This window comes from Lepeophtheirus salmonis, chromosome 2, assembly GCF_016086655.4.
Source record: "Lepeophtheirus salmonis chromosome 2, UVic_Lsal_1.4, whole genome shotgun sequence".
Taxonomy (NCBI): Eukaryota; Metazoa; Arthropoda; class Copepoda; order Siphonostomatoida; family Caligidae; genus Lepeophtheirus; species Lepeophtheirus salmonis.
This window is the reverse complement of record NC_052132.2, coordinates 29,058,593-29,081,241: the sequence shown is the minus strand read 5'-3', so window position 1 is coordinate 29,081,241 and position 22,649 is coordinate 29,058,593. Positions and strand designations below refer to the sequence as shown.

General features: G+C 28.2%; 1 protein-coding gene across 4 annotated transcripts in view; it reads right to left on the bottom strand.

Moving 5' to 3' along the window:
• Tusp (WD40 superfamily protein Tusp) overlaps nucleotides 1-21,934 on the bottom strand; it is a 78,915-nt gene extending 56,981 nt beyond the window's left edge. For 2 of the 4 annotated variants that reach the window (XM_071886737.1, XM_071886739.1), the window contains exons 1-2: nucleotides 21,729-21,917; nucleotides 5,928-5,991 (exon numbers count right to left, since the gene is read on the bottom strand). The gene's annotated coding sequence lies outside the window, so the exon portion shown is untranslated. Of the gene's footprint in view, nucleotides 1-5,927; nucleotides 5,992-21,728 lie in introns of all 4 variants that reach the window. The other 2 variants (XM_071886736.1, XM_071886738.1) reach the window with 1 other exon arrangement.
• Between the last annotated feature and the right edge of the window lie 715 nt (nucleotides 21,935-22,649).

Here is a 22,649-nt window from a genome sequence, read left to right as displayed (position 1 = left end):
TAAGTACTTTAGTTATTTCTTGTATTTGACTTTTGAATAAGTAATATATAATTTTTGAAAAAAGAAAATGAGAAATTTTTGAAGCCGCCTTTTTTACTACATAAGTATTCATGGTTTTATATTTTTGAATTTGATAATGGTTTTGGGTTTTAAATGGCTTTGAATGCATAGAACAAGTATCGTTCTTTGAAAAGCCTTGGAGAAATAGAAGGAAAAGTCCCCTTGGTTTTAATAAGGAATGTTGTAAAGGACGGCAAATTAGGGAAAACATTCAATAACTTGTTTAAATAAAAGAATATAAGCTTTAAATGTGTGTTTGTTTTTTGCTTGAAAAAAGTTACATATAGATCAGAAAATGTTTGTATTGTAATAATGACTGGAATACAAAACCTAAAATAAAATAAAGTTTTGAAACAGAAAAAGTTCCCACCTTAACTTGTTTGTGAGATGAAAGATCATAATTACTAATTAGCATACATGATACAGCATAGTACTAAAAACTACTTACAATTAAAATTAACGTGATAAAAAAGTCTGGAATTGATACATTTTTCTTGAATTTGATATTAAATAGGCCATTTGTTGTAATATTTTATATTTACAACAAAAAAGTACATTTAAGGAAAATATAAATGTTTTTTCTACGAAAATAAATGGAATAGACATTTAAAAGTTAAAAAAGAAGTCATTTTAAACCTCCTTTACATCCCTTCAAATCCTACCTGAGTACACTGATTTTCCACTCCCCTTACATCTATGTTTAGTTCACTTTAAAATGATTGTGTTAAAAAACAAAAATCGTTGTGGTAACATTGTTCTGTGATAAAACCGTTGTGACCGTTATCATTGTGAGACAAAATAGTTTTGAGTAATATCATAAGGAAGCAACTTCATTCACAGTAGTATGATTGTGTGCCATTTCATTGTAATTAATCATCATATTATATTAGGGAAATCAAACTTTTGAATGGTAAAAAAAAATCCATCCACAGCCACTTCCTTGACCATCATGGAGCCTTGTAATATATCATAATACACTTTTCACCTGCACAACCCGTGCGTGAAAGTGTATTTTGGAATATTAAATGGGGTCATAGATGCTTAGAAACGTATCAGTGGTAGAGTTAAAACTCCCACAGAGTCGAGCAGTTCATCACTACTATCTGAAGACCCAGATGTATTTTGGGAGATTAGAAGAGGTCCTTGATGCACAAAAAAGTGATAGCGAATAAAGTTAACGTGCCTAAGCGCCAAGTAGTTTACATTCATTATCTGTGGGCGCCACTATATTTTGGGATATTAAAAGGAATACTTGAGGCTCAGGAAAGAGTATGCGGAGAAATTGAATATACTTTGGGGCTAGTAGTTTATCTACACTGCCCATGGGCTGGAGTATATTCGAGCATATTATAACGGGGTTCTTGATGCATGGAAAGGTGGATTCTTTACTGCATTGAAAGATTAATACTTCATCTATACAAATCGAGGACAGGGGTATATTTTGAATATGAAAAGGGGTGTATGATGCAAAGGAAAGCGTTTGTGTGTGGAACTTTTTTTATCAATCAATAGTTTGATATATAAAAGATAATAAAATTGTATACGATAATATTGTCTTGCAATGAGATTACACACAACTATTTTTCCTCGCAATGATAATATACACTACGATTTTACCAAGCAACAATAATAACCTAACGATTTTGTCTACAACCTTTTTCGACAGAATCATTTTTGCAAACACCCTTTCTTTGCCGTTCATTTTTGGAGTGAATAAATAATAAGAAACCATACAAAATATTCTTGCAAAACCTCGTTAATTATGAATTCAAAAATGTGCAAGATATTACAATGATTTTTCTGTCTCTCAGAAGTACTAGAGTCTATAATATATAAAGGAATTAAAGTCATGTATAAAAATATTCATAAAATATATTTGTTTTAAAAACCACCAAATGACCTCTTTTTTGAAAATCTTGCCACTCTACTACTAAGCAAAGGAATCAATAAATACGTACAGAAGAAAACTATGATTAATAGAATAATGGATTCATTAAGATTTATTAAAAATTTGTTTTTGTTTTTTGTTCTACTCTGTCTTTAATATCATTTTTCTCGTATGTATTTTGTTTGATGCTATAAGAGGAATACTAATAATAGAAAGCGTGTAGAAAAGAAGGAAGGAAGGAAGAATGGGCTTAATCCTTGGACTTGGAGATTTTTTATATGCCAAAAGCAGAACAATATATGTATATGAGGAACAAATAAGGGGGTATGAAGTAAATAATAAGTATTAGACTTACAGTTAATGTATCCCTTCAGAAAAACATATCATGTCTAATAATATCCCCCCCCCGTTTCCTCTCTCATTCTTTTGCTTTTTTAAATGGAGAGAGACGTTTGATAGCATCTTTGGGATGAAAGGGAGATTCTCCCCTCTAAAAACAACAACAGGAGTAATATATGTATCTATAATAAATAAATACCAATGTGTAGATATATGAATTAGAATGAGTCTGGTGAACAACAAACTCTTCATTTTTCACAAAAAAATCCTTTGTGTACAAACCTTCTCAACATACCGAGTGGTCCATTAAAATCTAAACACTTTGAATTTTAAACTTAAACAAGACATCATTTTTTAATTAAGAATAGAATTTCAATTAATACTATTAATAGGTATGTGTCTGAGCTCTCGTAGTCATTAATGTAGCTGCCCTTACGGCAATGATTGTTTCTAGGGTTCGGAGGAAGGCCTGGCTCATGTTGCAGATGTAGTCATCTGTCATGGCATCCTAGTGCTGGCTGAGAGTGGCTTTAAGGGCTGGGTGTTTGGATGACGGACACTGGCTAGGAGGGGGGCAAAAGTAGCAAAAAGAGTTCCAAAAAAACTCTATCAAAAGAGTCATACAACGAAGGAGAGGGGTTTCTTTCATTGGCTGCTGTCAAAAGTAGCCTTTTCATGCTCAACACTTTTTTGATAGCTCTCTGGACAGTCTGATGTGAAACACCGAGATCTCAGGCATGGGCCTTCATAGACTTAAAAGGGGATTGTCCAGGGATGTTTTCTTTAACTCCTCCGGTTCCAATTTAGCCTGTTTGACAAAGTCTTTCTTTCTCTCCAACGTTTCGAAATTGATGACGGAGTAGACGGTGGTTTTGGAGACGTCCAACTGCTCGGAGGTCGAAAATTAAAATTCGTCGAACACGTTCAAGTGTCATTTTCTCAAGTTGTACGTAAGCTAGAGAGCCCAGGTTTGTTTTGTTTTGTAACTAATTGTTTATGCTTTCGTTTATCGAAATATGAATAAATTTCAATCATTCAGCCTTTATTAATTATTGAATGAGTAAGCGTTTAGATTTCAATAGATCGCCCAGTATACGTGCAATTTCATTGAAATTACGGGCTGCGATGATATAACTTCCTTTTTCCAAACAAGTTTTTATAAGTAAAAAAAGTTTTAAATTTATTTTATATTAATAGTACACATTTAAAGTTTTGTTTAATAGGGTTTTAAAAATCATGTCTAATAGGTGAAATCCATTTTTTCCATATATTGAACTTTGTTATTTTAATACACAGTAATTTTTTGTTCCCTTTTTTTTGTTTCACTTTAAAAAACTTTTTATTGCAATGTTTTGTAGAGGAATGATAATGTTGTACAAATAATAATTTCATAAGCAATATGTTTTATTTTTTAATTGTGAATAATTAGTTGCAGTGATCAATGGTTATTGTCGACCTGCGATGATATTAAAAATGTTGATTTTTGCTTCACCAAGAGTGTTTAAATTTATAGATTTGAACAAATCGCATCAACTTAGAATTTATGCATGACACAAAATCTGATAGTCCCAAAAATGTTTTTACATGCTAAAAATTGAAGTAATTTATTGATTTTCATAAATTGCAGGAATTGAAACTCAGTATTATAATTTCAATCTGTTTATTTTTATAAATATTATGTCAAACCATTTTTGGGAAAATTTATTTTCGACGGCAAACTTACGTTACGTTCTTCCCCATTGCCACTTATTGTACCTACTGACTGTATTTTTAAAAGAACTGTAGTTTATTACCTCTAAGAAAATACCACAACGACCCCGCTGTTACTTCTACAGCCTGATTACCACGCTTTATAATAAAGGAAGTTATGTTCGGGTACCTATATTAATATTTATCTTAAGCAGAAGGACAATTAATAGACATTACATTTGTTGGTTTTCTAAGCATCCAATATTTTTCATTGCTAATAATATATTATAAATTAATTAACAAGGATTATAAATAAATTAATACTATTTATTACCCATCTATCGGCAAATTCAATCACAAATTAAAAATCCAACAATAAAATAGTACGTATATTACAAAAAATATATGCCCATTCAAAATAAGTAGGGAAATACCGACACCAAATTTTCAAACGGTTCCAATTCCAATACCCTCTTTATGGACAATTCTGATTCCTTATTATGTATAAAAGAATTTCATAAGCAAATAATAAAGTTGTTTACTTTTTTGAATGTTTAACTTTATTTTAATCACTGATAGGAAAGAGACACATAAATTCAAATTTATGGGGGGGGGGGGTTACTAAAAATGCAGTTACTAAATTGTTACTTTCAAGTAAATTTATTCTACAAACTTGCAAATTTAGCTCAAATTGAGCTCAAATAAGTCATATTATCCATAAATAATTATGCACTATTGAACTGATTCCAATACTTTAAAAAGGTCGATTCTGATGCATCAGTAAACCCTTAATAATAAGTAATTAGAGGTTAAAAGATTATCTGAATAGAAAAATATACTTTTGTCCAAACATGTTAAGCTTTTTCTTTGATTTATGTACTTATTTGTATAATAATGACAGTTTAGTGTATAACCCATGATGTGTGACTTGAAATTTTTGAGTAGTTATTGACATATTTAATATAAAATAATTTAAAATTTGGTCCTAAAATGGTACTTATATAAGTAAAAAACGAACACATCATTTATATATATATATATTTTTTTTTTTTTTTGACATGTTCAAAAGCCCAAAAATTGTGATATTTTTGTAACTTTTTCCATAAACCTTTGTACTCCATGTAAATATTAACAGACTTCAATAAAATACCACAAATATGTTAATTACGTCTATACATAGAACCAAAAAAACAAAATGTTAAGGCACATAAATGTACAATCTGATATTTACTTTAATACTCTGATAAAAATATGAATTAAAACAACAGATTCATTTATGTAAATAACTTAATCAAAAAAAACAAAAGAATGGGGTATCCACAAAAAAAAGTTTTTTCCTCATTCAATTAAACATTAGCTTTAATTGCCAGTTATTATCAATGTTTGAGTATGGACTATAGATATATGTACATATTTTTAACTGGTCTGTCAACATTGGATAATAAATAATCCAATAATTAGTTGTTATACTGAAGAACATACAAAAAGATATTTTTTTTCCAATGATGATGTATTTGAATGTTTTTTTCATAGATAATATTTTATAGAGAGATTTTTAGATTATGGATTACTTTCAGAGTAAATGTCGTTCAATTCTTTGCATTGTTATTGTATTTAAATGATACATATGATACACTTCAATTTTAAAGAAAGTATGTACAAGTTGTGATTCTTTACGTTAAAGGAACAACTACATATTAATCTTAGATTAACTTCAGTTCACTCAATTCTGAGCCGTGACTCATTTTCGAAATTTACACATTCGGAGTAATTTTTTTTCATTCTCATTAATTTTTTTCGGAAATTCAAGTACTAGTTGATATTTTAAAACCAACTTTCTTTGTTGAAAATACTTGCAGAAATACCTATAATTACACAAATTATTAGGCATCAATGAACAGACAAACTTTGATTTGTTAATATTTGTAGAAGATAACTTAGCAATTCTTACTCTCTGTTTTTAATTCGTACACTCACACGTAATTACTCAATACTTCGATGTTATCTTCTCATGACTGAAAGAACAAACATGAGAAAATAAAAAAATTGTTGGGAGGTCCTAAAACAATCAAACTCACAAACTAAAAAATATTTAGGATTTAAAACTCAATATGTATGTAATACCTGCTCCCACAGACGGATTAAGCTGATTTAAAAAATTATAATCAATATGATTGATAATAATAATAAAATATATAATTAACTACAATGATAATAGTTAATAAATTGCTATTTATTTTTATAATATCTTAACAATACAATCTTAACAAGCGCTATAATATGTCACAAATTGAATTTTGTATGAACTAGCTCCATTATCTATTCGATATATTATATAAATAAGATTAAGCCAACTTAACAAATAGACTTTATTTGATCTTTTTTTTTAAATTGCGTTTTTGGGTGACATTTGTCTTCTCTTTTTTTTTTTTTTTTTAATATCAGATCATTGTGTAGATTTTACCTTCGTAAACTATTTAAACAGTTCCAGATTCTAAAAAAATCTCTCGAATCAATCATTTCTTAAACATATACAAAACAAAAAAAAATTATTTTTTTAATACAGCAAAAAAATTAATAGAAACCAATTGTGTCTAACTATAAACTTTATCAATATAAATATAAACTTTTAGAAAAGGTCCATTCTTTTGATGATTTAATTTATTTTCTAATGTCTTTATTTTGTATACAAATTAAAGACTTTTGTACTTCATATAAAATGTATTTTAAAATGTACAAAATAAATTGCCCATCAAACACTGTAAAAAATAGTAAATATTTATAACAAGAGATATTTTTGTTTGTTTCAAATATTCATCGTGGCTTTTCTATAGCTACGAGGCCATAAAAGTTCAATATGTGTGTTACTCGATAACCATTCTATTCATTTAGTGACAAACATAAGGTATAAATATTATTTTGCAATATAAACTTCCCTATCCCTTCCCTTTCGAGAACCCTGTTCCAGAGGTTTTTCTATTTGCTAAATCCTTCATTTAACCCCGTTTGTTTTAGATACTTTGTAACATAATTTCCAAGGTTTTTATATAATCTACCTATTCAATAAGTCAGTTTTCTCCTCTTTCTGAACCCGATTATCCTGATTTGACTTAAAAATAAGCTTCGATTTCCATAGAACTTCCTTATGATGGTCTTGATCTTAAAATATGTCGTCGGTCACAGAATCAAGAACGAAAAATAAACTGTAGGTGTAACTTTTAATAGTCGATCAAGACAAATAAATGTAGGAATTTCGTCATTGGAAAAATTAATAACTTTTATCATTATCAATAACTTTTAATATTCAATCTAGGGAATGCATATCTATCGAGATATTAGAGCACACTCACATTATAACGAACAATTGCAAATATATATATACATTTGTAATTACCTTAATGAGTTTTCTTATTTTTTTAATTTCTCTCCCACCGCCCTAATTTGATGGACTCAAAAATAGAAGAAGGAAATGTTTATATAAAGTTATTCATAACTCCCATTTTCAATACTTTCTTTCCCGTTTCTTATTTTTACAATTATATAAAGCTGAAAAAGGGTAAAATATAATATTCCTTTAATGGTCCGATAAATGTTTTAATAAAACGTGCTCACTTTTATATCTATGAACGCTCAAAGGATTTGTGTATTCAAGAAAAAGGATATAATTTATCTGTATCTTTGTTCTTTAATAGTGTTAAAGACATATTAATAAAAGGGGATGGACTTGTTAATATTATCTACTCAGCTCACTAGCGTATTTTAATTCCATTTCCCCAAATTATGTAGAACATCCAAGTTCAAATTATAGGAATGCTTAGAGTACTGTAGCTACGAGAGGGAAGAAATACAAATTATACAATTTACATTTGCCTTTCAGACCTGTAAGTTGTGACCAATAACTTAATGTTAAATAAATAGATTTTGTAGACAAAGAAAAGTCCTAGCCCCCCTTCTTAATGCCTATTGTTGGTTATGGGACGATATTTTTTCTGGCAAATGAACATGCCTTCAATTGTTTTATGACACCTTTGTAATAACTGAGGGAAAGAAATGAAGCGAATTTGAATAATAGCTCCATGATGAGAAAATTATAGACAGAACGCTAAAACTGGTCCAAGAAAGTGGCTTTGAAGCATACAGAAGGATTATAATGAATGAGTTGTGGCTTCAACGATACAGAGAAGTCTGAATTCAAATTGTTTATATTGGTAGTGATACTAAATATTAATCATATTTTCTTTTTCAACCACTTATTACTTCCATGGGTAGTAGCTAAACACTCCAAATAACTGAAATATCTTGTGGGTATCATTAATTTTCTACAACTTCTTTGGATTCTAATATAATATCTCCTTTTTAGGCTATTAATTATGACAAGCTCAATTTTTTTCAAAAATTTGGATGGTTTTTAGAAATTGGAAGACTAAAGGCTTTGGCAAAAACAATTAAATAAATTATGAATACTCTTAAATATATCATAAGTAAATATGTTAAAAAAATTTATAATTATTATTGTACGATTTATTTAATTCCTAGACGTCAAGTAATTATTTTCTTTTTCCAAATGATAAGAATTTGATCAAAAATTTATACTAAGAAATGTTTGTTATGTTATTTGTGCTCTCAATTGCAGTGATTTATTAATAATCATATTCATTAAGTACTGTTTCTAAAAATAAATATGTTGTTCATTTCGATCTTAAAGTAGTTAATAAGATTAACTTTTACTATTAAGTTTCTTATCCAATTACAAATAAAAGACGATTCATTAAAGTATTATTGACTTTTTGCAAATGAGCAAATATTTAAAAGAAACAAACAACATTAATACACGTTGAAAACAGAAGAAATTGGTGTTGATATGTGCCCCCATTTGCATTATTGGATTTGAAACATTTTAAAGGGCCTTTAAAACTATTGACTCTTTATAGAATATTGTAAATTTTGTGACTGTATATGTAAATGCTGTTTGGATAATTTACATACATAAGTCGACACAAAAATCAAATGTTTATTTATTTAATTAAACTTTGATTTATTCATTTTATTTTTCAGTACAATAGATTCAATTTTTACAGATTACATAAAAAAAGTACCTTCAATGGTTTTTGTCTCAATAATATTTAAATAAATAAAATATTAATACTGAACTACGCCCATAATTAGAGAAATAAACCTTTCAATGTGTTTAACTATTGACTTTTAATGTATTTTAAAATATAGAAATATAATAAGATTTTTAGATCACTGATTGTATATAAATCGGAAAGATTTACTTTATATACTTATATGTGATTATCAGACAATCATACAATTATTTAAAAATAGCCCAGCGACTACTTAAAAATTGAAAAGACAACAATAAGACAACACGAGGAAATAAATTATAAATATTAATTAAAACATCTGATCAAAAAAAAAAAAAAAAAAGATACAAGGAAATCCGCAAATGGGTTGAATCAGACAGCGTCAGTAAACAATGTTTTTGATAATCAATGATGAAAATTCCATCGCAGAATGAGCAATTAAAAAATAAGAATTGAATTGTCAAATAATTTTTTGGAGGAGAAAAAGAATAATGATCATGACGTTTCATCTAAAATCAGTTGTGACAAGAGAGGAAGGAAAGATTCAAACATGGGCATTTGCTAGAACTACTATGATATCAATCCCCAATTCTATTCTGAGTCCAACAAGGACATACAATTCTAACTCTGCAAAAAATCATCAGGGTTACACTCCATCTTTTATGAGCAGATACGAACGTTCCAACAGGTTTAGAATATAATTGAATCTATGTAGAAAAGGATATCTACTACTCCGGAATTAAATAATAATGCCAACTGCTTAGGAAAAGAAAATTGATTCTTTATACATCCAATTAAAAATTAAAGGACCAGCTAAAAAAAACACACATGTGGCAGCACACACATGCCCGCTCAGGGCTTTAATCTTGACATTATCATTTGAGATGTGAAAGTTGTCTAAGTTTTTGTGAGAGTATTTTTTTTTAAATTAACTTTCTAGTTAGTCATGTTATTAATCATTTCCCTTTATTTTTGAAATTCAAACGTTTACTCAAAAAATCCTTTTAAAATAATATGTTTCATCAGTTATATTAATATATCATGCTTTCTTTTTTTTTTGCTCTCGTTAGACCAAAAAAAACAACATATCGTATAGCCAACATATTTGGACAAATATTCATAACGTAGTTTTTATTTCACTAGATGGCAAAAACTACGTTATGCCTTTAGTGCTGATGGGCAAAATTTCTATAAGTAACTGCTAACTACGTGGTTCATAATCGTACACCCTAGAGCAGCCACTATTTTTACATTTCTAAATATAATAACAATCTGCATGTATACTTTATTCTAATGAAGCGGAAATACAATATATTAATCAAGGATAATGTATAATTGGGTTAATTGTAACACTCACTGCATTTGACTCCTGTAAGAAAAATCGTTACAATGTATAAAATTTATCCTCAATAAAAGATTTATGAATGAAAATAAAACATCTGATATCAAAAGAATTAAAACCACTGTAGTATTAAAAAAGTACTACTCCCTCAATAAGTTACTTTTACTCTTCAAAATTAGTTATTATAAAATATTTTTTTAAATTCTTTTTTTTTTCTTCAACGATAGTAATGTTACTTTTGAAGCTTATCATATCTAGAAACGGATAATTGGTGTCAAATATACACACGACTTTAAACAAACAACATATATAAATAATCGTCAACTATCATAAATTTAAATTATTACCCTAGGATTGCAAAAAAAAAAAAGTCTTTTTTAAGAAGAACATTCATCACATAAACAAGAATGGAAAAAATAAAACATTAATTATTTATATTATGACATTTTGTTAGAATTAACATGTGTACTAATGAAGATAATGGTGATATATAAGCCTCCTGTTTTGACAGGGGGTGGGATATATAATGAAAGCAAGATACAAATTAGAAATACCCTAATGTATCCTTTCGATGTATTTACTTTGCCAAAAAGGAAGAATTAAATGGGGAGTTGTAAATTCTTAAAGCATTTAGACGCAGAAATGAGAATGATCATCTGTATTATTAAAGCAAAGTTTGTCGGTTACTTTCATTAGATATAAAATTTTGTACAACAATCTGATCTACGAATGTAGTCATGATAATGAAATATCGCAGGAGTTTGACATGAAGCCTTGATCCTGTTCATTATATTAAAATATTATTATAGAGTTGTAGTATAAGAAAGTTATGTAAGAATGAATTAAATTTTGAATGCATTCAGGTCAAATTTTATTTTCTACAACTCTATATAGAATATAAGTTGACTACTAATTTTAAAAAACGAGCGTGTGTAGTTAAAGCTCAGCATTTCAGCTTTCTTAAGAGTAAAGTACTCCAGGGCCATCCGTCGGATTATATTTATATATATTTTTGAAAAAAAGAAAGAAAATTTTGAAAAATTAAATCAGATATATAAAATTTTTTTGAAAAAAATCGAATATTACATTTGCAAGTAGAAAGGAAAAATTTCTTAATTTCGGAGGGGCTATAGCCCGTCCAGCCTACCCCTTGCAGACGTACCTAATGGGTTATTTTTGTTTTCTGAAGCTTTTATTACTATTTATCTATTCTTGAGGAGATATCATATAAGTATTGAGTATGTACATGTGAGTGTGGTCATGAAAAATAGGGAGTGACTAAGATAATCTCTTGGGTGGTTATTTTCTATATTGGTAAAAGCAAATTTTACCTGTGTGCCAATGCATAATAACCACAAGTATTGTCAAGTATTACTGCTATTTTAATTGTAAATACATTTATACAAGCTCAGGAATAAGAAAAAATACACTTTTTTTTTTTTTTGAAGTAGGGTTTCCAAATACCCAAGTAACGTAACTGATAATTGAAACGATGATTATACCTCTTTTCGAATAAAAAAAAAGTAAATGCAATTATATCTAAGAACTATTGAACTACCTTTTTTTTATGGAATTATCATTAAACAACTAAATTCAAGATTTATCCAAAAGTATAACAATAGCAATTTTTGACCTAATTATTCTTTGATCTTGCTCGTACGTGATATATTAAATTTTGCAAAAAGTAAGGTAATTTTTTTGTGCAATTCGTGGTTTTTTTTAGTATCTATGTAACAAAAAAATGTAATAAAAAGTACACTAAGAAAATTGTAAACTACAGATTCTTAATTACGTAGTGTGGAAAATAATTATATTAAACTATTTTTTTTAAATATAACTTTGTTGCCTCGTGTTATATATATTTAGTATTTAAATAACCCCGACATTTAATATGAGACTAGAATTAAATATATTTCAAGATCAAATATATAAAACTAGTTTGAAAAAACATAACTTTTCGTTCGTAGTGAAACTTTATAAAGTTTATGTTCTTCTGATTTAATGTTCAGATCTGAGATCTGTAATCCTTCCACAAAATGCCTGATTAAGTCCTTGGAAATGGTAAAAGCTAAGTTTGTGTCGTTTTTCCTTCATTTGGAGATTACGACAAATATCCAATCAAAAAACTTGAAAAACACATCTCTCTTAGCCTGGATACTAAACAAAGGCTACGTCTTACCTTTTCAACAAAAAGAAGACTCTCTAATTAGAACAAATACCAGGTATAGCCATTTTCAAGCCTAATTTATAGTCTTAGGAATTCAAATTCTCTATGCTTTGGTCAGGGTAATGAGACAGACTTTAAGTAATTTTTATTTCATTCATTTTTTGTGCGATATATCTAACAATATATTAATTACATTATCAAATTATTATATTTTTTAAATTTTTTCTTTGCACTTTAACCTTATATTTAAAATTTTAATATCTTTATCTTAAAATGTATTACTTTTATTCACAATAATAGTTTTTATATTTTATAAATACCAAATATAAGTAAACCGTTACAGACTTTTATTATCCCTGCTAGTCGAAAATAAACTAAAACATCTATCTTTAAAATGTTTTATGTACCTATTTAATAACCCATGTATCCATTATTATTTATTTACATTTCACTCACTAAATTCAATTCACAAATATACAAGCTTTTTTATTTCTTTTGTAATGCATGTAACCTTCTTTTATTCAGAATTGATTATCCTTTTAGAGATCCAGATTCATTGTAAAATTAAACATAATATTTGTATAGTAAAACTTGAAAAAATGTAATTCAATTGAGTCTTTTAGATAGAGCATTACAGAGTATTTTATATAAAAGCCTTGAGAGTAGAATTCTTCCATAAAAGAAGTACATTATTAACAAAGAACATTTTGTTATATTTATTTGTCCATCACAATTTTATCTTGAACAATTTAGTCCTCCCTCAGACATTGATCCTTTAAAAATGTCCCAAATTTTAAAAACGCTTCTACAAAGCATCTTTTTCCATTATAATAAGGTATATTAAATACTGTTAGTATATTTCTTTTGATTTTTTTGTCATTTGGGAAATGTATTAATTTTTGTATTTGTATACTCAACATGACTAAATAATAAACTTTTTATTTATAAAAATACTTTTTTAGGTGGATTTTTTACAACCCTATACTCAATTTTCACTGAAAAAAAAGCAAATATAATATTTAAGGTCATCTAGAATCAAAAATATATGAATGATAATGTTGCAACTTTTCAAAAATGTATTTATTTAATTAATATATATATTTTTGGGTAAAAAAAATTTTTGGAGAAAATGAAAAATAAATAAAATCAAATACTTTATTGTTTACATATATGTTTTCTTGTAAATTTTTTGATATGGAATAAAAAGGCTTATGGTAAATAAAATCATTGTATTATATTGTAATGCAAAAAGATTATCATTACATTTTCTGGTAAATCAAATAAAAAATGAAGAATGTTATAAATTTTTTTCCTTTAGTTTAAAAGATGTATTGAAATAATAAAATCATACATTTGAATAGGATTTTGGAAATTTATAATTACTTTAATTCAAACATTTTATCATTGATTTTTTCTTCGTTTATTAATACAATACAGAATAAATTATATGAATAAATATCTTTATATTAACAATACGATGTACCTATTTTTCATTCACAGCTTAATAAATGCTGATTCAAACTCACCCAATCAACAATCAAAGCATTGATTGGGAGAAAAGATGCTAAAAAATTGAAAATTGATCACCCAAATACATTTAAAATTTTAGTTTTAGAGATATAAGGGCATGTTATGAGAGAAATATTTGCAATCGTATGAGCTTTAGTATATACCTTTTTGTTTCTCTATCTAAAAGTAAGTAAATAAATTACTTTAGCAATACAGAGTAAAAAATGTCATTATAAAGTACTTATTTACTTTTATTGAAACACAAAAGTTAACGAAATAACTTACACCTTAAGATCATATCACAATGAACATATCAGATTTTTTTTTAGCATATTCTGAACCTTGATTCTTTTATTTTATTTTTACAAAAGAAATATCAAACATTGATAGAATATAACAATGAAAAACTTTCTAAAATGATGTGTGTTTGTTATCTATTCTTTTATATACATATATATGATACAAAAAAGATATATTTTTAACAAAATGTTTAAAAATTATGTTCATAATCTTCTGAAATCCTGTATTTCTTCTTCTGAAACAAATTCAACTCTTTATTTGTATGTATGCAAATAAAGAAATTTCAAAAATAATTTATATATGCTTCGACATAAAATTAATTTGCATGATTTGTACAATAGAGTGTCCCATATTAGAAGGTATAGATTTTTTGTTTTTTTATTTATAAAGACATTTAGAAAATACTTTCCAGTAAAATTTCAGATCCTAATTCCTTACGTGAAGAAATGGAATTTGTGTATCAAAATTGTCCCTTTTCAGATGACTTATAACCTTGTGCCCTTAAATATAAAATTGTGATGGTTTAAGAGGTGTTCAAGCCAAACAGTTTCTCCTCCTTTATTGGTTATAATTCAAGTAGATCACCAGATAATTTTATTTTAATAAAAAATAGAAAAATAATTTGAGATATCATATATAAGATCATGTACTTTAAACTGTTCATAGACACCTGAAAGAATATATATGTGAGGGTAGATTATAGTTTTTCCTATAATAAAATACACCTAAATTAATAAAATCACATTCTTTCTCCCATATCCTTGATATTGACATTATACAAAATAGATGTACATGATCCATTTTTTGACCCGAAAATGCTTTCATCTTCAGTATGCCAATAATGACATAGAAGACCGATTTTTGCCGATAGTTTTTTCTTAACACATTCTAGCAAAATGACAAAAGTACAGTATTTATGTTAAAGAACCAAGCCTTTTCTAAGAAAATTGTACATAATGCTAGCTAAAAATGAGATAAATAATATAAACGGAAGATTTTAAAGTAAGTTGATGTAATAAATATATATTTTTTTTGAATGGTTAATATATCCATGGTGCAATTTTTGTTTATTTTAATGAAAATTACTATTTAAGAAGCGCTCCGTGGTACAGTATACTATTCAAAAGCCTGTATTATTATATTTCGCCTAAATACATACTCATTGCCAAATATGGGTAATACATAAAAATAGAATTAATACTTTAATTAATTATAAGTAATTATGAATGCTTTTAAAGTCTAACAAGATGTAGAAATTGTAACTTGCACAATCTTTTTGTACACGTTACAACTTCTACACATCACAGTCCCAAAAATAACTTTTCCCTCCTAAATGGAATACCATCTCATATTTATATATATTGTTCTAAGTAATGATTATTTCACAGTGACAAACCTTTTTTTTAAATAAATTCATTGCCAACTTTTTCAAGATAATGCAAAATAGGAAAGGTGTATCATATGAATAAGATATATAAGTGAGAGGAATACTAGAATTGAGGTTTATGTAAAGTATTTTGGTTTGAAAAGAAAAGGCAAAACTGTTCTTGAAAACATAAAATTTCACCACTTTTTTCCAAAAAATAAATTAAACCATAGGACACTATTCTCTAGAATCTTTAGTTTAATTTCAATGTACTTTTAATAATTATAATTAGTACATAAGAAAAAACACAATTGTTTCTCAAAGATGGTAATGGGTGATATTTGAAGTTTGAGCGAAAATGGATATTCACTTTGGTGGAAAACAGTTTATCCAAAGTGACGCCAATTACAATATTATTCAACTTATATCAAAATTAAAGGATCCTTGCTGAAAATAACACCACCCATTGAATTAAACACTATCAATTATTATAGCTTAATTATCATTTTGCAAATATATTATTTAGCAAGATATCTTCATCATTATTATCCTTAATATGCTCTTTTTGTAGATAACTAATATCACTCCTATAGAAATTGTAGATAAATAATTATCAACACGTGGGCCACAGGCCAAATACGGCCAGCAAAAAATAATTTGATGTTAGGTATAATTAGCCTAAATTGTATGTTTATGGCAAGACTGAGATCCACTACCAAATAATCTCGGGAGGGATGAATCAATTACCGCCAATGGTTTCTACCAGTGATAGGTTATAATTTTTTTTTTACATCACACACCTTTAAATCAACCAAATTAACTCCACGCTAAATTATGTATTAGTAAAATTGATCCAACAACCGATTTTAGTGTTCCAATATATTGATCCTATATCTACAGTGTGCGAGGTAATATTGTGGACCTTTTTATAAGCAAAAAATTTGGAAAATTTTGGAAGAATGAAAAGAAGTAGAACATCGAGGATTTATGCCCTAAATGGCATAATCGAAGGGGAGATAGTCTGGCAGCAGGGTGGCCTAACTGATTCATTATGATTCACCCAAATTAAATCAGTTTACGGGTTCTATCGACCCTGGTTGTTGTTGAAAGCAGTTGCCGATGTTAATGTAAATAAGAAGCCTTCCCAAATCTTTCACATAACTCCTCAGAGTCCAATCACTGAGAATGAGAGCCTGATCGACTTGGCAAGATTTTTGGTTATTCCAGAGTCCACGTCCTTCATAATCCCGATTGTCCGGCGTCTACCGCAGTAAGGAAACCTCTGGAAGCTCTGACCTGAAGCAACCATGCTTTAAATATTATAAACAAGACTCCAAGACCACCTTTCAACCTTGATGATCTCCGTGGCAAGCTCGATGCTGACAACTGTTGATTTTTGAAAGTTTTTTACCAACATTCTAAGCAAGGTTAGAAAGTTGGTAACCACTTTGTACTGTATCCAAAATAAGGATTAGTATTCTATCAAACAAAATAGTCCCTACTTTTAATAACCTAACCTAGTACTTTATAATATTCATCCGAAAGTAATCCTGATTCTTTTAAAGTCAAGTCCACGATTTTACTTTGCATACTGTAAATTTATTAAGGAAGCAAGTATGTTTCCTCTTTGATAAAATGGTGAAAAATTGTACCAAATTCACTCTGTTAGGATTTCCACAACCAGTCTGAATGCAAAATTTAAAGAGATAGCTCAGAATTAACTAGCAAATTCCAGTCATTAGAGTTATTATAAAATATTCAAATGTGAATTACTTTTATCATATATAAATGATTCACTGTCCCATTAAAGGCAATGTGTCTTTAGTGTGGCCTGCGAAATAATTTCTTGAGGACCTTTATTTTAGATATATATGCTGATAATAGGAATCTAAAGTTATCTTAATTTTAGCAAAAATAATCGTAATTTCAATTATTGATTTTATCTTACATATACATATATACAACTTATGATGAAATATTAATTTATACGACCGTTAAAGGATTATACATATGATTATATTTACTCAACTTCAAGACGTAATTACTTTTCCTATACTATATTTAAAATGCAAATATTATACAGATTTTTAATTGATTTGTAATTTTTTCAAAAGTTATTGAAATATACAGGGCAGGGCAGCAAAACGTGTACTCGAGAGATGGATTTAGAAATACATCAATAATTTTATATTTCCAATTATAGGGCAAAAAATAATGTAAACAAAACATATAGACAAGGTTTTTGCAAAAAAAAAAATAATAATAATAATCACTCAATAGGGCAACTTTCATATCAATCAGAGCCTTTACATATCGTCTGAAGGCCATGCAGGGGTTGATGACAAACTCCTCTGACAATTTTTCCCATGAAGCTACTATGGAGGACTTCAGTGAGTCCACATTTGGGTGTGAGGTTCTATTATTTTCCTTCTTCAAAGTTGTCTCAAGGAAATGCCCAGTGGATTCAAATCTGGTGATGAAAGGGGCCCTATATTTTTTGATCAGAATCAAGCCCAGTTATCTGCACATAACTTTTGGCACTTGGCAAACGTGTGAGAGGGGGCATCGTCCTGAGTCCTCGCGTAGTTACACTCCGGGTAGTTAGTTTTCAGCCATGGCAGGATTGTGAACCTAAGCACCTTATATTTGCCTTCCTGACCATTTTTGTGTCTAGTCTTGAAAATAAACGGAGGCATCGTCTTTCCATCAGAGGCCACAAAGCCGAGGACCATTGTCTGTACCGAATATTTAGTGTGATAACCCCATTGGACCTCTTCTTTTGTATCCGCAAGACAGCGGTCGTTCCAACGGTTGTAGAATTGATCAATTATGAAAATCTTCTTGTCCGAGAAAATTTTCACAATTGACCCATTTGCCTTGATCCATGAGAGATCTTCTTGCATCTCTTGATCCTCCTTGATTTCATACTCTCTGTCAGAAGGTGGTATGGGATCCTTGTGAAAGAAAATAATACCAAGTCATGTTTTATAGCCCTTTTGATGGTCTTAGGAGCCAGAGGGGAAGTTTTTAGTGAGGTGATCCATTTACTCAGTGGTATCCTCCTTTATATTCTTCTCCAAATTAAACAAGAACTTCGTATCCCTCTTTAAATTATGCCCTCGACTTTCTAACATCCTGGAGAGGTCTTCTTCATTGTTTTTCATCTTGGACAACTTGAAAACTGGGATCCTAGAACACTTAACAATGTCGGTAATCTTCATCACATCAACTCCAGCCTTTAGGAGATCTGAGATACGCTGCCTTTTTGCTTGTTGCTCGCTCATGATAATGAAATGACTAAATGATTAGTCTAGTTTGTTGATGTAAAAAGGACGGTGGAAGCAAAATATCAAAAATAATTAATAAACCTTTCCATAGTAAACAGAAAATAAACATTAATTAACGGTCCACGTTTTGCTGCCCTATCCTGTATATACATAAGTAGGTATAAGGAACATTATTCTATCATACTGAATATCAATTTTTATAAATATAAAATATTAATGTAAAACAATAAGAAAAGGACTAAATATAAATATCTCACTATTGAATTAACCCTTTAAAAAAAACTAGGAATTTTTATTGACCATTTCTTTACCCATTATAATATGTAAATACCGATAGCTTATTTGCATATTTATGCATACTTTTTAAATATTATAAACCATCTTATATATATATATGTATGCATATAAATGAATACATAATTTTTTTAACATCATTTTGCACAATAAAGGCGAAGAAGATTAAAGGAGGTCTTTGACTTTATTACGATTACTATTTATTAATTTTTTGAGCCAAGGTTAAAATTGATTTAATGTTTTGAAAAAATTTATTAAATTTGTTTTTTAAATGAATCATTACATTTTTCAAAATTTCCTGAACGTTGTTGCCATTAAATGATCCAACATAGAGTTTTTTTGATAGTCCAAATAACTGTTATAAAAATATGGTAACATTGATTTATTTTATGTTGCGTTAATTTTTTTTTTAATTTGATGACCTTTGGATTGTTTTTTGTTAGAATGTGTTTATCTTAAAGAAAAGTAAACGTTTGAGAGAGTAGCAGAAAAAATGGTTGCTGTCTTCTTTCTTTTTGTATCAATATTTATTTAAAAATATAAGTGTTATTACTGATCAAATTTCAAAAATTGAGTTACCAATTCTAGGTTCATATTCAGCTTATTCTGAACAATATTTGAAAATAATTATTTGATTCCTCTTTTTTATAATGGTTTTTATTATTGTAATAATATGTAGACTAATTATGGTCTAAACTTTTACATTGTAAAAAACTGGATTTGACCTTTCTTAAACAATTTTGAAGTGAGTAAAAATAAGACTTTATGCTAAAACAGCGATATGTAAAATATAACATGTATATAATAGCTCATTAAACATGTCAACAATAAGTTTTTTATATCAATTAGGATATGAACATTTTTATTAGACTCAGGATTTCTGGGCCATCTTGTGGGTTAGATAGGTTTTTTTTTAGATTACTCAGTGTTCATGTTCTATTCTTTATATAGGGAAACTTTCAAAAGAAAAAAACTTGAGAATATATAAGTCAAATAATTGCTTCCAAAATCTTTTTATTATGTACATCAAATAAACTATTAATTTTTCTTCTCAAAAACCTCTTACTTTTTTAAAAGAAAGGAATTTCCGACTTTCTTAAACAAAATGAATTTAAAAAGTTTTTCAAATTATGTCCCTAAAAAAATTCCCAAAATGACTACACGAAGCTTACATAAATAAATAAAAACAAGCCTCTTTCTTTCAACACTTAAAAAAAAAAGAAAGTATTGTTTAAAACCCTTTCTAATTATATACTTTTATATATAATTTATTTTTAAAACATGTCATGGATTTGAAGATAAAAAGAAAAACTTTTTTGCTCTTCTCTCCAACTTTTTTGTTAATTTTTCTGTATCCCAATCCTGAAAATTGTCATAATCATAAAAATAATTTAAAATGGAAATGAATAAGTGTCATACACAAACTTTTTACGTATAATTTGGTATGCCTGTTCAATTTTTGGGTTTATGTCATTCAAATAATATGCATGCATATTATTTATGATATTTTACCAATTTTAATATACAGGGTGCGGAAGCAAAAACATAAAGTGAAATTTAGTTCATGCTATTACAATGGAAGTAGAGTTCAAGGAGTTTTGCTCCTTTTTTAATGTGACTCCTGTAAACCTTTGACAAGGAATCCCTTGATTATGGCGTTTGGACATTTTGAAGTCACATACTTGTACCATTTAAGCTCTAAATTTGGAGTGTCTAACGGCTACTAAGAGAAGGAATCCACTGATGTATGATAACAGTATTTCATACGGACTTGCACGAACTATTTGATGCCGTTTTTGACGGACTTGCCGATTTCACTTCATGTTTTTCTTCGGCACACACTATGTTTACGTTAAAATGTGAAAAGGAAAATAATGAAATTTGATCAATGATATAATGCAATTTTTAAAAAGAGGCAACAGCTATTATATTAAGATATTTTATGGCATAACATGAATAATATTATGGACGGCCATGACAATTTATAGCCAGAATTCCATATGCTATTCATTTAACGTTAATTATGGTAATGTCTCACAAAAAGTTACAACTAATACAAATACAACTTTATGTCATAACCATAAACTAACACTTATTTAGCTGTAAAGACACAGAACACGACCTACAAAATGATGTATTCGCAAGTCATGATAATTAATATAATATCGTTTCTTTAAATACAACTAAAGAGATTAAGTAGTAAGGATCAGAAAACGTAATTTTGGAGACCATATAATACACTTTTCTTCCAGCAAGGGATGGATGCGGGCTCCTAAAATTTTACCTATATACATAGATACTAATCATTCTACATGCACACACAATCTCAAATATATGATAAAGTGATGACTCCACACATTCAAATGAAAACATAGTTACAAATAAATCAATAATATTTACTTGGGTCTTTGTGTGATGAGTTGAATCAAGATGGTTGATGAGATGAGATGATTCACACTTACATTGAAATAGTTTGTTTTAATGTTAAAGTCTTTTATAAAGAAATATAATTGTAATAAATACAAAATAATTAATGTTGTTGTAAAGTTCTTTCTGCTAAGTGGATAGGAGAAGACCTTTCAACGTACTGACTCGGTGAGGTTTTCTTTTTTTTTCAAAAAAAAAAAGGAAAAAAAAAGCTCTTCCTTCTCTGTTATTATTTTTTTCCTTTTTTTTATAGGAGAGAGAGAGAAAGAGAGAGAAAAGGGAAAAGAAAGAAAAAGAAAGCTATTGTATATTTCAGAAAATAGAGGGAGCCTAACGACATATTTAACCAAGAGAAGAAAAAAGAAGGAATCTGTAAGTAATATTGCTTACACATCTTCAGCTGTCTAATAAAAAAGAAAAATTGAAAGAAGGGTGTGAGTTTCTATTATTTTTTTTTTCTACCCTTAGAGTACACCATTGTTGTAGAATGATGCCCATAGATTGAGTTAACCCAAAACCTACTTTTTAAAAATTGAAATAACGAAAAATCAAATAGTTAATAATTAAAAACCTTCACTGACAAAATAATTTTATTGATAAAAGTATGAGCAAAATCAAACGGTTTAATATTAATTAAAAATTTACAATTTTCTATAACGATATTACAATTATACAAATACTAATCATATCAAAACAATGATTCAATGACTTTGGAGTGCGTGACATATTTCTTATGTAAAGTAATAATATATATTTCGTTATGCCCCGGATATTGGCATTGAGTGGAATCCCTTTAGTAAATAATAAATATGGCGAAATTAAAGTATATATTTAAGAAAAATATACTTAGGATAGTTTTACACATAGATTATACCTTTCTTCATTGTATTATTA